The sequence below is a fragment of the Lissotriton vulgaris genome, chromosome 1_1 (assembly GCF_964263255.1).
Source record: "Lissotriton vulgaris chromosome 1_1, aLisVul1.2, whole genome shotgun sequence".
Lineage (NCBI taxonomy): Eukaryota > Metazoa > Chordata > Amphibia > Caudata > Salamandridae > Lissotriton > Lissotriton vulgaris.
This window is the reverse complement of record NC_141685.1, coordinates 735,989,465-735,991,826: the sequence shown is the minus strand read 5'-3', so window position 1 is coordinate 735,991,826 and position 2,362 is coordinate 735,989,465. Positions and strand designations below refer to the sequence as shown.

The following is a 2,362-nucleotide window of genomic DNA, read 5'->3' as shown; positions in this document are numbered from 1 at the left end:
GCGAGCAATGAATCCTGCACAGATTAACCTCTCCTGAAATGTTGAAGAGCCCTGGAAAGGTGCTTAAGGAAATCAGACCTCCCCATTAACCACACAACATGCTGGCCTTATGATTAGGACAGCAAGGCTGCCCCTCCATCAATCCCATTACCCCCCCCCCCCCATTCCTGTATAGCCAAACTTCAACAGCCAAGGAGTATTAAAGGGACTACCAGTACCAACACCCTTCACCCCAGTCCCATCTCCTGTGGCCATTTCTAGTGATTGTGCACGGATTCCATGCTTTCTTTGAGACTAAAGAGACACGTTTGGGCCTGAGATGTCCACATGCTGAATCCCATTGAGTCCAAAGGGTGTTGAGAGTTTGCTCATCAGTCTCTGAGGCGCAATCGGTTAGAGCATTCGGCTGTTAACCGAAAGGTTGGTGGTTCGAGCCCACCCAGGGACTAGTTTGATTTTACCGCACCTGAACTTCAGATGCAAATGTGGTTTCTTTATATTTCCAAGTTACATTTAATACCGCACAAACGAAAGTAAAATTTCACGCGATCACATATTGATGCAAAAGGAAGAATTCCACTCCTTCATTCACTGTGATTTGCGCGAGGAGGAAATTAAAAACGAAATAAACAGCTGGGTGACAGCTCCTGATTGCATTACGGGGCATATGGTGACAGTATGAGCAGGAACCCCCAAACGGTGTTTTATGTAAAACCTCTAATGTTCTGTTGCACAGCTGATGTTATCTGGATCTGTCTATTGTTTGCAGGTCGCCTGGCGTTCCTAGGCAGGGGCTTTCGGGACATTACATATTGGGTGTAGCACAGCGACATCTCGAGGCCATGTATGGAATTGGCAGCTGTTAAGGCTGCTAATGAGTGCATAATTACAAAACACGGCAAAAATAAGATTGACAATTAAGTACACGAGTAAAACAAGGGGAAGAGTATGAAAGAGAAGGGAAAACATGGCAGGGATTATTATAGACAAGTTCGGCCGGCCACCGGCCAGCCATGAATAATTAGGGGAGGAGAAGCCGCAGAGCGCACGCTGGGCGAAGCCCTTTGATGTGCTGTGCGGCCGTCAAAAAATGCAATTAGGAGGGACGGAGGCTGATGCGCGTGCTTGTTTGGTCACGTGATTCACGTGAACTTAAAGAAAACCGCACCAAGAAGCCCTTTGTTTGACGAGGATTTCGAGCACTTGAATTCTCGCTCCGCTCAATGCGCTTGCGCGCATTGATAGGACGCAAGACCTAAAAAGCTGGTAGGTGCTATGGGACAACAACGCAGCCACACCTCTCTACTGTCGGTAGTCATGCAGAAGTACTGAGTGGTGAAGACCCTTATTACTTTTTCAGCAGCATTGAGCGCATGGCTTTGGCAGCCACTGGGCTTGCGGATAAATGGGGCCAATATCTGGGACCAATATTGTCAGGAGACCTGCAAGCCGTCTAGCAGGCTGCCAATCTACAGAGAGTTACCCCATATGCTAAAATTAAGCAGAGCATTCTAGAATGAATAGGTATTGATGATGAGATTTATAGGATTAGATTACGCCAGATTAAGGAGAGTGCCCAAGAGACTCCAAGATCATTATATTTTTGAGTTGAAGACAGGGATAATTAAAACTACTTATCGGGGCGTGGCCAAGATGGCGGCGGGATAGGACGTGTTCTTTCTGGCTCCTGCCCGCCGCCTCCCGAACCAGCACAGCACAGCCCTTTGGAGGAGTGCGACTACTCGGGTTTCGGCTGTGTCCACTGGGGGGCTGCCCCGGTGCTGCCTGGAGCCCGAGTTTCATCCGGAGGGAGCAGATACCACTGCGCCCGCGAGTCGACCGGGAGGCGGCTCCAGCGTCCCCGAGTCGGGGAGGCCTCAACAACGCGGTTACCTGCGATACGGACCACCAGGGCCAGCTCCTTCCCTTCTGGTCGCCGTGAGGCTTGCCTGCTGATCGGTGCTCCGCTGGGCACTGGGGTGGCTACCGGCAGTGGGCCCTCCAAGTGCGACGGGGGCGCCGCTGGATCCGGGGCCTGCCCTACCGCCGGGGCCACGAGAGCGGAGACAGGAGGCCTGGGACCCCCGGACTGCCCTGCGAGGCGGCATCGAAGATCTAACGGAGCAAGCCGCTGGGCGTGGGTTGAGTGCTGCGGGCGGCCCGGCTTTCCCTGCCACCAGTCCGGGCCGTTAAGATCCCCGGCCTAGGGTGGGCGGCGATGCACCTGCACCAACGGCGGCGGAGCTACAGACGGGGCCGTGGTGCTGAGAGAGGAGCCCGAGAATGCCATTGCGCCCCCGCTGCCTGGCGCCCTATCCAACACTGAGGCGGTCATTAGAAACGGCCCTCCTGGTGCGCCTGC

At 53.6% G+C, this 2,362-nt stretch overlaps 1 non-coding gene across 1 annotated transcript; it reads left to right on the top strand.

The window, feature by feature from the left end:
* The first annotated feature begins 374 nt into the window (after positions 1 to 374).
* Positions 375 to 448, top strand: TRNAN-GUU (transfer RNA asparagine (anticodon GUU)). Its single transcript has one exon. It is a non-coding gene; the product is annotated as a tRNA-Asn (tRNA).
* The last annotated feature ends 1,914 nt before the right edge of the window (positions 449 to 2,362 follow it).